Raw genomic sequence first — 14,357 nt, 5'->3', positions numbered from 1 at the left:
ATGTGGCTCAGGCTTGGAAAGACCCCCGGGCTCCCAAGGTGGTGGTATGAAAAAGGGCCTTGATTTTTGTATGGGGTTGGAGCGGCCAGTTTTTGAAGCCAGGGGCTGCCCGAGTAAACATTACAAAATATGGAAACGATGGGCGGACTACAGGGGTATATGGCTGGAACCGCCAGCGCTGTTAAGAGACGCAGAGGGGCTGATGTGATGGTGACATGGGGGTGATATAATACACACTGTTATATGTATGCAACCCTTTCAACAGGAACAAAGCGACATTGTGCCGGGGGGGAGTGGGGCCCGGGTTGGGGGGGTGGGCCAAAGGGGTGGGGTTGGTGGGCGGGGTGCTTGGGGTTATGTCTTAAGATGTTATATGGATCGCTGCTTAGGCTAAGGTATGCTTGTTGCAGTTCCTACGGGGTACGGAGTGCTGCGTCTTTTGTGCGATCTGTCAATAAAAAGAGTTGTTAAAAAAATTTAAAAAAGAGGGAACTTTTTTAAGAGTTCATACTGCTAAGCCATGGTAATCACTCAGTTTGATGCTGCATGACATACATACAGGCCACATATGATGTAGATAGGAATTGCAGTAGTAGTTTACAGAACCACATTCAATATATAATGTGGTTGTTGCAAGTAGATAGAGATGATTGTTCTCAATAGGGTGTGTATGCACGCGCATAAACATCCAGGGAGAAGCATTTTAATGCACTTAATGTGCAGCAGACAAAAACTGTTCTGTACACATCCACACCACTGTCTCCCTTACAGAGCTTTAGAAAGCACTTACATCTCTAAAATCGATGCACAAACAGACAGTCCTTTTAGCAAAATTTCAATGAGGAACACCCATAGTATTTCTAACATGCATTCTTGAATGTAATTCATGGTTTAAAACCACGAAATGAAATGTGACGAGATCAGAAAAAAACAAAGTTGGCACCTTCAAGCTTAACATTCTTTAAATCGATCATACAATGTCTCTTTATGTTAACAGGACATCAGTTAATTGATGTGAACACTTCAGTGAAGATTAGCACAAGACAAAAGGGAAATCTATGCTATCCACAAGTGCCAAAGAGAACAACAAGCAGTGATGTGTATTCATCAGGTATGTGCTTGTGTTAGCAGTTTTGCTGTGTTTACCGGGAGACACTACTCTGTGGCAGGGGTGTTTTAAGTTATCCCTTTATAGTGAATTACACTATGCTCTACCCATCTCTCTCAGTAAGACACTGGTTATATATAACCATCATGTCTTCTCTGCCGTCCTGTCTGCAGACTGTTATCCTGCTGTCCACCCGGAAATGTTACTTCCGATCCAAGATAAGCAAGCGCTACCTTTCAAGAATTGGCTGGGCTCAGCTGAATCAGAAATCCATAACCGATTGCCCAAAGGTGAGTTATATCTTCATGATGTTATGAAAGTGTGTATTATCAGCCAGTCTCATTAGAATTCCAATAATACATGGGGTTTCAAATAATCTTTGAACTAGAAGGTATAGTTGGACATATCATGCTTTCCTAGAGTAAGATCTGGAAGGGCAGACTCTGGATTAGAGGCCCAGTGCCAGTCTCACCCCACCTCCAGGATGACGGAACAATTTTACTCAATAATAAGGTTTTACTCAATCAATCAATTGGGAAATCAGCCAGTCTCAAAACAGAGACCAAAGTCTGAAGTTCAAAGTTATGGATTACACGCAGTAGTATATATACTGGAAAAGCCACAAAAAACATGGGCTGTAAATTCTTCTATGACGTAAATAGCAAGCTGGGCAGATAAGATAGTACCTAAACACTACACATGCCTATATTTCGCTGAAGCCCCCTCTTTTGAGTTTTTCTTTTAGTTCTCAGAATAAGGGTGAGATAATCGTAGAAACACATTGTTTTTCTGCATAACGAGTGCATATCTCTTGTTTGACGTCACTAGGCCCATCCCAGCCTATCTGAATCTAACATATTCTCAACAGGCTTCGGCTAAGGCAGAATCCACCTTTATTTAGAGCCTGTACTCTGTGCTTCGTGGACGTGCAAAAAGCTAATTCTACTGTTGACCTCTCATTATGTTTAATGGATAAAAATGTTTTGACCTTTTCTGTGGCGTCTATACTAATTATTAATGTTCTGTCAAGTTTGAATCTGTAAAGAAATATAATCTCTTTATGTATTTCAGCACAGCTAAATTGTCCATGCAACGTGTGTGTGATTCCTAAAACGAATGTGCTCTGTGACCTATTTATTTCTGCAGAACCCTCGGTTATCTTTTTCAGCACATCCATTTATTGGCCTTGGCCGGTTCACTACTTAGATATGTTTTAAGTTATCCCTCACCTGAAATGTTTGTATTGGGATTAGGGATTTTATATTTGTGTGTATGTGTCTATAAAATGTATTCCTATTTTTTCCCTACATCAGTGGTAAATATGCCATCCTATTCAACAAACTTATAATGAAGGTCGTAGTGTATTTCCTCCTTTAGTGTCATGTTATTCCTTCCAGTGCCACTCTTCACTATCTCAATGTCCATGTCTCGGGGTATGATTCCACCCCCAAAGTCCATTCTTTTTCCTGTCTTACATTTAATTTTATCCTGTCTCAATTTACATTTCTATCTGTCCTTTTACATGTTGCTCCTGGTCTATGTACCTATATTTCCCTGCCTGAGTTACTGATCTGTTGCTGGTGTCACAGTGTTTGCTTCCCCAGATGTGGAGTGTTTTCCATTCATTTGTTTCGCCATCCTTATCAGTATAAGGAATAATCTTTGCGCAGAGTTAAGTTCTTTCAGTGAACAGGAAATCACAGCTTCTAGAGAGGAAGACTTCCCTCATGTGTTTGCTGTGCATCTAATGTTGCAATGAGTGCAAAACAAAAGTTTGGAAAGCTATACTGCTATGACGTATATTGCATATTGAGGGAAAGACACATGCACTTTATGGGTTAATGTCCTTAACTAGTGAAAAGGAGAGGATCGATGGTCCAACTGGAAAAATCTTGTGCATGTTCTACGTGTATAAACCTGCTGCATTCTAACTAGTTTTTAAAGAACATTGTTTTTTGATACTAAAAATTCCCAAAAGGAGTGACTACGGTTCCACGGACCAATCACCTCAAACTCATAAGTTTATTTTCATAAATACTAGTAAGTGCACTGAATTTCAAATTGTGCTACTGTTAATTCGACACAATAAACAGTGCAGAAGTAGTGTGAGTAGTGTTGCTATTGCCCAATTTTATCATTATCACACTTCATTTTTCCGACTCATAATACCTCTTTTATTGGCGTAATAAAGCAGGGTGTAGAAAACCAAATCGAAATATTTGAATCCCACTGTGCCTTCTTCATGGTTATTTTCAAACAGATGTATAACGTTTAGCATGAACTCTTTGAGTTATTCTGTTTGAATGCACCTCTGTTACTCACCAAAGACATGTCTATTAAATATCTTTCACAATTAATGAGACACAAGAAGTGCGTTATATTATTTTGATTTTCCTATACCGTCATTTCTTAGGTTATCACTTGATATTTAATTGCTCCAGATGATTTAGTATGATCACAGCTTTAGGTTTTTCCCCAGAAATTATGCACACTTTTCTTAAGTCAAAAAGTCAAATGGTTTGATTTGTAGTTGTTCTGCTGCCCATAATGTAAACAGATGTACATTTCCTCCATCAGGGGTTACAATTCCGAATGCTAACATGTCCTGGAGTAAAGAGGCTGAGTCGAACTCTCCTTTGGTGGATCACCTTAGTGAAGGAGAATCCAGCACTATGCCAAGCTCCGGTGCGTTTCAAAGTCACCTGCTTCTATATGAACTGAATTGTATGGTCATGGCTTATTTTTATTTTTTTTAGATTCTTACTTATTTCCTTCATCTGCCTTTTTTCATTCTACCTGTCTCTCATACCTGTCCCTAGTCATGTGCCGGCCTGTGAGTCAACTCAAAGCATTTAACTAGACCTTTTGTTGCTTCGTTACTCAAATCTCCTTTACAGATTGTGAGTTTTGTATTACGCGTAAGTAACTGTAAGTTTTTCATGTCAACAGGACGTGAAGTGATTTCGTTCGTCATCAAAGATGAAGATGAGAACAGTTCCTTAGCCCAGAGTGATGCTAAAAGCAGAGGAATCATCAAGAGTGCAACAGGTGACAACACTGTACTTGTATGCTTTTAAAAAAGGACGAGTAAGGCATTTAAATGACCTCTACATTAAGTCTGCAGGATGCGCCGAGCCTTGACATTTTAAATAGTCTTGGTGACTGTCAGGTGACCCAGCCACAATTAGTTTATGGACCGCTTTGAATTGACATAGGATGCTCGGCTCCTTTTACTCAGAGTGGGAGGGGCTTCACATTTGAGATGTATCCTTAGGGGTAGCACATTTCCCATCATTGCTGATCCTGCTAACGTGGCACTTAAGGAGTTGATCAATGCTTATCTGCTGGGTTCTTAAAAGCAGAAGTAACTCCTTAAAAATGCTCCTTGGATGTAGTATTTTTACTAGCATCCTCCTTAACTAATTCTGTTATCCGTAGGAGCTTTGAGCTGGAAGCTGAAAAGATCCTCCAACATACAGGTGTAATCATCACATACAAGTTTAACTCAAACCCACCATTTTTACCCATTTTGACTGTCAAGCAGGACACAGCTATCTGTGCTTTGCTAGATCGTGTTATTCACTGTGACATATTTTATGGTGCACAGTATTTTGCCTTTTGATGGTCATAATGTGTTGTCTAGTCAAGGTAGCTTCAGTGGTTTTTCAATGGCATGACATGTGATACGCAAAGGAGGAATCTGGTCCTTGCCACTTGCCTTCCATATGTCTGTGTAACTAGTTGCAAGTTTCAAAGTTGAGAGTAACGTTTACAGACCAAGGCAGGGGTGTTTGTTTAAGCTGCCAACTGTGTTTTTCGAATTGTTGCATATCTTTCAAAGTGCATGAAGTAAGTGGTGCCAAGCAATTATGTTATTCACCATTGCTTTCAACTGTTCGCTCTTTGGACCCCCAAGTTACATCACTTCTTATCATATGTCTGACCTTTAATAGCTGCACACTTAAAGGCTGAAAAGAAAGAACTTTAGGAGACGTTGAGTGATTCCTTTCAGGATGCCTGTACTAGCACGGCGACATACATTTCAGAATTCAAAATATGGATTGGTGTCACTACATCGCGGTTTTTTACAACGCATTCCGTTACATCGGAATTTTAACAACGCAGGATCCATTACATCGGATGCCATTACAACGCATGGCATTACATAGCAGATGCTATTACAACGCATGGCATTACATCGTAAGTATAGGTAAGTATAAAAAATGTAATTAAGTTAATTTAATTAATTTAATTTAATTAATTGAATTAAAATACATTTTAAAATAGTAATTAATTTTATTTAATAAATTTAAATCTATTTATTTAAATTAATTTTAATAAAAATTGTAATTAATTTTATTTAATTAATATAATGAAATTAATTTAATTTAAATATTTTTTTAATTGTAATTAAATTAAATTAATTAAAATAATTTATTTAATTTAATTATTTTAATTAAGAAATGTAATTAATATAATATAATTAATTTAATTTAACCTAAAAACACCCCTGTAACCCAAAACCCAAACCCTACCCTGAAACCTAAAAACACCCCTGTACCCCAAAACGCAAACCCTACCCTGAAACCTAAAAACACCCCTGTACCCCAAAACCCAAACCCTACCCTGAAACCTAAAAACACCCCTGTACCCCAAAACCCAAACCCTACCCTGAAACCTAAAAACACCCCTGTACCCCAAAACCCAAACCCTACCCTGAAACCTAAAAACACCCCTGTACCCCAAAACCCAAACCCTACCCTGAAACCTAAAAACACCCCTGTACCCCAAAACGCAAACCCTACCCTGAAACCTAAAAACACCCCTGTACCCCAAAACCCAAACCCTACCCTGAAACCTAAAAACACCCCTGTACACCTGTACTTATTTTAAAAATTACTTTAATTAATATTATAAATAATAAATTAATAATATTAAAAAACATAAATAAATATATTTAATTATAATTAATATTAATAAAATTAAAAAAAAAAATACTTACCTATACTTACGATGTAATGTCATGCGTTGTAATAGCATCTGCTATGTAATGCCATGCGTTGTAATGGCATCCGATGTAATGGATCCTGCGTTGTAAAAGTTCCGTTGTAAAAGACTCCCGTTGTAAAAGTTGCGATGTAACGGTGCATCACCCAAAATATGTATGGCAAAAAAATTGTTTTTCTTTTTCTCTTCCAAAGATAAATTATACATAATGTATAAGTGGAGACTAGGGGCAGTAGGGCTGTGAGTACAGAGTCACTATGCAGATACCACATTTTCTTCCTTCCTGCTGGGGATTAATGTTGCAATATGGTATTTTTTACCCCCTTTGTATACGTTCTTGGCAATAGATAGAGATATTTAATAGAGAAATTAGATTTTGAGGGCTCTTGGCCTTTTTTTCACCTAGAAAAACTTGGTAAGAATACTTATTTGTGGGGGTGCTAGACAGCCGACGAGCAAAATGGCTGCACTCTGGTGAGGCTCTTGCTGCCCAGAGACACAATCCTTAAATCATCCGAAGTAAGGTACAGTCAAAAGAAAAAATTCTCATATCTAAAAGAAGAGCAAAGCAACGCCGACCGATCGGTTGTCGTCGGGGCTACCGCCACTAATCCTGGAAGGCAACTTATCTGGAGAAATTTTCGCTCAGAAGACTGTGGGAGATAACATGGCGGCCGAATAAGGAAGGCGCCTGCTGATACCTGCTGGGGCCGAACCGCCTTTTGCTGAAGTCGCCACAGTGGCTGGAAAGCTGAGGCTACCCGGCGAGAGGATGGTGCGGTGAGCTACTGCGAGTGGGGAGTGCGGAACTGTGGGCGCTGCGGTGCGGATACTCTGCTGTCCATTGCCTGCGCCCTGCTGCGGTAGCACTTGACTGTCGGCGTGTCTACATATAGGGGTTGGTGTGGAAGCCGGGCTTCTTGTAGACAGAGAAGTGAAGAAAATGCGGACTCGATAGACCCCGCGCTTTTGCCTACGTGTCCCCGTGCTCTCAGCTTTGGAGAGGGGAGACAGGTCGGAACGCGTGCCGGGGTAGGGGTCACCAGGTGCTGACGGTCCTGCGTGCGGTCTGCCATCAAGCAGCCCAGGCCCTAGGGGGCACCGCAATTCAACATAAAGAGGCTGCAGGGGAGGGGGACGTCCCAGGTGAAGTCCTAGCGAAGAGCACTGATTAGGGAGCTGTACATGCCCCGAGGCCCAGAGTAAACGCCTCTACGTACGGACACGTGTGAAGCTGGGGCAAGGCTCCTATACACCTGTGGATGCTGCCATTGTCATCACAGCCATAGAACATTTACACACCAATCCGGCACAAACCAATATAACTGCATAATAACTGCCTAGGGGAGGGCGAAATACACAGGGTGTTTTCTATTAATTAAAGATCTGAGCACATCAGAGGGGAGACAAGATCAAGCAGAGCCGGACACCATTTTAGACGCCAGAAGACATAAATTATTAACTGTATAGTGGAGGTTGGAAGACAAAGAGAGTCCTCTACTAATTAAAGAACTGTGTGCATTAGAGTGGAGACAGGGTCAAGCAGTGTGAGGCATCAGAGGAAACACAAAATAATACCAATAAAAATTAAAAAATAAATAAAAGGGAAGAAAGGCGCAGAACGACAACTGAGACTGTATAATATAAAGAATATCTGCTCCTAGAACTCCGGCTGCATGTCCGAGGCACCCTTGTGAGCACCCCCCATAAATACACATAGTGGGCCCAAACGGCCGTCCCGGAAAAGCGGGCATGGGCAGAACAGAAGGCAAGCTGGCCAAGCTGCCATTTGAACCACGCAGACACACTAAAAGTCAAAATAGTGATGCCACCTCCAGGGATGGAGATACTTTACAAGAAGGGGAGGAGGACATGCGCTCACTGCCGGTTGCCATGAAGCAAAGCCTTGGATCCATTGAATCCAAAATGGATGCCCTAAACATGCGAATGGACTATATTACACAGCAGCTGGAAAAACAGGACGGCCACCTTAACGAGGCAGAGAATAGAATATCACGGTTGGAAGATATATCCACAAGCAGCACAGAACGGATGCAGAACATGGAGCGTCTGCTGAAGGGTATCTCTGCGAAAAATGAAGATTTGGAGGCTCGATCAGTTGCAATAACCTTCGTATTGTAGGCGTGCCAGAATAGGCAGACACAGGACGGATGGAGGATTATGTCAAGCACCTGCTGGTGGAACTGTTTGGGGCCTCTTCTTTCTCCAAGGTACTGATCATGGAACACACTCATAGATCACTGGTACCCACACCTCCCTCGGGAGCCCCTCCTCATCCTATAATCGCCCAACTAATAAATTACAAAGATAGAGACGGTGCACTCCGACTGGCTCGTGAAAAAAAAGAACTATATTATGATAGCTACTGCATCTCCATTTTTCCGGATTTCACACAGGCAGTGCAGGAGGCACGCAGGAAATTATTTGTCCCTCTGAAGCACATATTACAGCAGGCGAGCATCCCTTATGCGATGCTGTACCCGGCGAGGCTGCGTATTACCCATCGGGGAAAACAGCAAATGTTTAACACACCTCAACAGGTGCAAGACTACCTCAAGAAAACAACAAGGCGCAGTCCTCGTGCAGAAAAAGGAGATGAGAGTTCCAGAGCCATATCTCCTGCATCAAACGCAGACTGATTGCCTTTATTAAGCAGCAGAATAACTGATTTGGACTGACACCGTGAGATTCAGAGTCTTTAGTTGGTCATAAGGGTCTGGATGGGGGGGCCTGGAGAAGGGGGGAGTATATCCTGCTTCTCACCTATCTCGCATGGCAGATGGAAGGTTCGACTGAAGTGTCATATGATACGAAGGTAAAACTTCAAATGTTTCTATTGGACTATAAAGATACCTTATCAAACTCTGGGCACACCCGGTAAATCAGGGAGGAATGCCAGACTCTAGCGAACTACCCCACAAGGGTGATCCCCATTAGAGGATGTTTGGGGGGTTTTGTTGGGATATAATAAGTTATGTCAGTTATTTTTACGTCTGTGAGTCATATATTAGTATACACTGCAGGTGTAGCAAAAAGGAGGCTACTTACTCAATGCTAAGAACATGTCAAAGTAAGGCACTGTACCAAAGCCTAAATTTGCATTATCAACTTGACTCCATGATATTTGATATACAGAGAGATTATGTTATCAATGGGGGTTGCATTCACCTGCAGGATTGGGCCGTGGGCATGGGGGGTGGGGGTGGACGATGGAACAGTTTGTTGTTGTAGTAAATATTTACAAATACAGCGGTATATATGAGCAGAAGGATGGGTAAAAGCGATATGGTGAGAGAGCCAAGCTTGTGTACAGCTCACAGCATAGAAAAGGCCTACACACATCACATAGATAAAAATACTAGCTCATGATCTCTTCCATAAATGCGCCTGAATGTACACTTAACATGCTTTCCTGGAATATATGAGGGCTGAGGGACCCCCGCAAAAAGAGACATATCCTTAACTATTTGGATAGACTCCATGTACAAGTAGTTATGCTACAAGTGACACATCTGGAGGCGGGGACCATCCTCGGATTTGCGGGTAAATGTGCCGCCCATAGATGCTTCTCCTCGTTCTCCACGTATGCCAGGGGAATGGCTATTTTGATCAAAGCCGGAGTGGACTTTTGCCCCGCTGGCACGCTTCAGGATCCCCAGGGAAAATTCTGTGTTATGTAGGGCAGGCTGGCGATGCAATCAGTGACACAGGTCAGCTGCTATGCGCCCAACGTGGACAATGCACAATTCTTTGATACACTGTGGGGCCTCATAGTAAATATTGGATCCACTCACCAGATATGGGTGGAGATTTTAACCTGGCCTTGAATTCTCAGCTGGATCGCTCTAGGGAGTCAGTGGAATCTCACACCAGGGCAGCTCAACGTCTAAATGCTATTATAACAGACTACCGTTTGGTGGTTGCTTGGAGAACATTATACCCCACACACAGAGAAGGCACACATGTATCCACTGCTCACGCTAGCTGGTCCCGCATAGACTATCGGCTGGCCTCTTCTCCTGGCTTAGGGAGACGGTTCACCTGGCAAGAACGTTCTCTGACTACTCCCCTGTGTTATTAAGACGTTGTCCTCCGACTAATACGTGACCACTCCCTTGTGTTATTAAGACGTTGTCCTCCGACTAATACGTCACCATATAGATCTTGGAGGCTTCTCCCCACAGCTATCATCGACGCTTGCTTCCGGGAGGAGATTAGGCAGGAGGTGCAGGACTTCTTCCCTGTAAAATAGGTAGTGTTCAGACACTAGCTGGAGTTTGGTAGACCTTTAAAGTCACCATTCGGGGTACATGTATAGCTAAAAGCGGGGGCATATTGCGGGATCTAATGAACACACTATGCAAACTGGAAAAAGATATTAAGAGCATGAAACATTCCACGCTAGAGTAACCTTCCCCTAGTGAGCAAGCGCGATTACAGGAATTAATCATAGAATTCACAGAAACTGCAGATAGAGAGGCGTTGTTCCGATCAAAATATGCTCACGCTCTTGCATATGGAGAGGGAGACCAGGACGAGCTTTAGCAGAGACTATAAGGGCTCCTAGGTTCTCAAACACAATATTTGGGGTGGAGGACAAGGAGGACCTGACCCACACAAACTCAGGGGAAATTCTCAGTACTTTTGTTTCTTATTATAAACAGCTGTATAAAACACATAGAATGGGTCCCATAGACATTGCAGCGTACTTCGAAGACGCAGCCCTAGGGTGGATAAATGATAGCTGGAGGGAATTTCTATCCGCTCCTCTCGAGGATGAAGTAAGATAGGCTATTATGCAGATGCTTTCTGGCAAGGCACCGGGACCTGATGGGATCTCTGCAGATTTTTATAAATGTTACATCGATGACATTGCACCTATTCTTCGAGAATTATATGAGGAAGCTGCAGAGAATGGCATGCTCCCGCCATCTATGAGACAAACTCTCATTATTTCTCGCCTTAAGCCTGGAAAAGATGCCTCTAAATGTGACGCATACAGACCTTTATCCCTAATAAACTGTGATTCTAAGATACTTGCCAAAATCCCAGCTAACAGACTAAGTTTACTTATGGAAGCTCTGGTATTGCCAGATCAGGCTGGTTTTATTCCTGGAAGGACCACCTTTCATAACCTACGCACCATCTTTGCACTGTTGCAGGACATAGATCCTGCATCCAATGCTGCAACCATTTTTTTAGATGCCACTAAAGCATTCGACTCGCTTGAATGGGACTATCTACTAGCTATATTGAGCCGCATTGGTCTCCCACCGGCGTTTATCGCCTGGATAGCACTACTTTACAGCCAACCTACTGCAATGCTGCATATCAAGCCAGTTGCGTCCAAACTCTGACATCACAGGGAATACGCTATCCCTTTTCCCTCCCGACAGCTTCTGGTGTCACTAGACGATGATGACATCACACTCTACCTCAGGGAACCCAATGTGAGCCTAAACCCTGTGCTACTTGAGTTCATAAAATTCAAAGAACATTCAGGGATACACTTGAACTGGCGTAAGTCACAGATTTTTCCTCTGACACCTTATACCCCTGAATTCTCACCAGATTATCCATTAACATGGTGTGCTTCAGAGATAAAATATCTAGGGGTCTGGATAGCTAGAGACAGAGGGGAGACTCTGAGTCTTAACTATGGAGTGACCCTGGAGACCATCACTAATCTAGTCACCCGTTAGATAGCAATGCCGATCTCCCTGACCGGCAGAATCTCACTTATGAAAATGGTGGTTCTACTAAAACTACTGTATTTATTCATCACCATTTCATACTACCCAGGACGCCTTTGTGCATTAAAACACAACTCATCAGACTGGCATGGGGAGAAAAGCAACCCAGCATAAACTGGCAAATACTGACGCTCCCATTCTCTTGGGGGGAGGGTTTGAAGCACCAGATATTGAGCTTTACTTTCTCAGTGCCTAAGCACATCATTCAGTATACTGGTGCTTCCCCCCGCCATTCATGCCCCATCTTGCCATTGAGCAGAGCTATACGGTGCCCCTGTCACCAGAGGCATATTTGGGGGCAGATGTTCCGCTGGGAAGTACTATGCAGTCCACTGTAGCGTGCACAAATCGTGCTTTGCAGCCACTGTGATAGATGTCGCTAAGATGGCGCTGGATTCCTGCACTTATCATGGCAGTGTGAATCTATACAGAAATATTGGTGGGAGGTGGTGGAAGCATTATCGGAAACAGTGGGCAGTCAAGTCCCTATGTCGCCCATTGTTGAGATACTGGGGTATACAGAGGAGCTTCCCCATTGCACAGAAAGTTCATAGCACTAAGCTTGCTGCTGGCTAAGAGACTAGTGGCTAGTGGATGGGGACGGGGGTGTGCTCCCAAATTTAAAGAATGGATTAGTGATTTAATGTATAGTAAGGGATAGCTTAGTACTTATGCTGAGCCATTGCCGCCTTCTTCTCGGCCTAGGGACATATGGGGTCCACTCGAGAAATAAAATAATCACCTGATGATGACGGTAGACAACCCGCTTTTGATCCTCCATCTTTCTACTGGCAATTAACATAAATAGGGGGGACCCACTTCATAATGTCTTACTGTACAAAAGAAATATACCCAAGTACTGATGGGAAAAGGTATGACAAAAATCAAAGAAAACAGGATGCATGCATGTAATACTGTGCTCTGATGATGTAAATAATGTAAATGTAAATGTATATTTTAAAAAGTGCTCAAACCATTGTTATATATAGCATGAGCATATGCAGACACATAGGATGTAAAGATGATATGCTGTGATGCTATTCTCATCGATATGTATAAGAACTGAAAGTGAGTAATGTACCTCTGTGTATTGATATGAAAATACTAAAATAACAGTTTTAACTTTAGAGTCCAAACTAAAAAGAATAATTATTTGTTAGAACCAAGATCGATTTACTAAGAGAGAGGTTACAAAAAGTGGTTACAAATTGCACTCTGTCGTTTTATGACCGGTCTCTGATTTTGCGATGGGATCTATGTACTAACGGGTCATATCGCAAAATCTCCAGTTGCAGGATGTCATATAACCACCGATCTAATGAATACTATTTAGGCAGGTTGCTATTTGTGACTTTGTGTGATTGGCTTCAAATACAGCGATGGTGGCTTGCAAGGAGCAGCAGACCATCATGCCCATGCTTGCAATCCAATATGGGAAACTTTTTTAAAGCCTCCTGTTGCTTAAAGGAACAAGAGCTGCTTCAGAATAAAAATCCCATTTGGAAATTTATCAATAGTGAGAATACACTGCTCTTCAGGACAATCCGCTTGTTCCCTTAAGATCGTCCAACAGCATTCACAAAGGGTAAGGTGTCCAAGAGGGTGACCTCCCTTCTGCAAATCAGTGACCACCTCTTTTGAGGTGTCACCAACTTCAGTGGTTTGTGACCGCAGTTGCTTTTGCAAAACATTGATTCTTCTAATTGTGATTTGGAATTGGAAGGGGATGTCTCTTTCATGGCCCTCCTAATTCCTTTTCTGAATGATACGTAAAAATCCTTTTTTCAATTTGGAAATGCTTTTCCAACTCAGAAAATGGGTTTAGAAAATAGGAAATAAGAATTTTGCAGTTACAAACACTCTCATTTTCAAATAGCAGGGTTTACGGTTCAGGCCCCAAGTTTGTAACACTACCGTGATTCTGCAAATGTTCCTCATAAATTAGAAAAAGCTTGTTATTCATTACTTATGAATGTGTATGTCTTCATGAAAATAGACCACTTGTTTTCAGTTGATGTGCTTTAACAGTAGATCTGATCTAAACAACCTCAATGCACCTCATGATACAGGATGTGGGTTCCTAATCTTTACAGGAATTCGGTGCCATTGCATTGTAACAGTATTGTAATTGCATTTATGTAGCTCTCTATGCTCTAACCCATAATGGATTAGTGGTGAATTTGTATAGTGAAATATGGAAGTAATTTGAGTGGTGGCAATGTTAGTCAGTTATTTGGATTGAGACGGATAGTGGAGGGATAGAAGAGGGGAAAAGGTTTGCATTTATATAGCGCTTGCTACCCCTGATGAGGTGTACCTAGCTAATGTATATGGTCTCTTCATTTTCAGAGTGTGGTGAAAGTATGATCAGGCAACAAAAAGAGAGAAATTCCATTCGACATAGTGATAAATGGCCTGCCAACAAAGATTCTGTAAGACCTGTCAACATTGTACCATGGGCCTCAGAA

The sequence above is a fragment of the Lissotriton helveticus genome, chromosome 1_1, assembly GCF_964261635.1.
Source record: "Lissotriton helveticus chromosome 1_1, aLisHel1.1, whole genome shotgun sequence".
In the NCBI taxonomy this organism is placed as follows: Eukaryota; Metazoa; Chordata; class Amphibia; order Caudata; family Salamandridae; genus Lissotriton; species Lissotriton helveticus.
The sequence above is the reverse complement of the archived record's forward strand: the minus strand, read 5'-3'. Positions refer to the sequence as shown.